This window comes from Fukomys damarensis, unplaced genomic scaffold, assembly GCF_012274545.1.
Source record: "Fukomys damarensis isolate Sample0158 unplaced genomic scaffold, DMR_v1.0_HiC HiC_scaffold_11, whole genome shotgun sequence".
Lineage (NCBI taxonomy): Eukaryota > Metazoa > Chordata > Mammalia > Rodentia > Bathyergidae > Fukomys > Fukomys damarensis.
This window is the reverse complement of record NW_022900923.1, coordinates 45,435,552-45,435,862: the sequence shown is the minus strand read 5'-3', so window position 1 is coordinate 45,435,862 and position 311 is coordinate 45,435,552. Positions and strand designations below refer to the sequence as shown.

At 58.5% G+C, this 311-nt stretch overlaps 1 protein-coding gene across 1 annotated transcript in view; it reads left to right on the top strand.

Annotated features, from left to right (window-relative positions):
* Positions 1–311, top strand: part of Cd34 (CD34 molecule) — a 22,611-nt gene that overhangs the window by 639 nt on the left and 21,661 nt on the right. The window lies entirely within an intron of this gene.

The following is a 311-nucleotide window of genomic DNA, read 5'->3' as shown; positions in this document are numbered from 1 at the left end:
GTGGAAGGCCCGGCGCCCACGGCCCCCCGACCCGGGAGGAAGGCAGAGCGAGGCGAGCGGAGGCGTGTGAATGAGGAGCAGCCCTGGGGCCCCTTAGTTAAGACCGGAAAGCCCAGTTGGAATTGTCCCGCTGGACCCCAGGGCGTCCACACCACCTCCCTCTTCTCCTGCATGGATGAACTTGTGACCTTCTGGAGTTTTCTTCCCCTCCCGCCAAGTTCTGAAGCTAGTGGACAGGTCAGGACACTCCCAGCTCACACACCTTGTACTTAAGACCCCGCCCCACTTTGGCAAAAAAAAAAAAAAAAAAA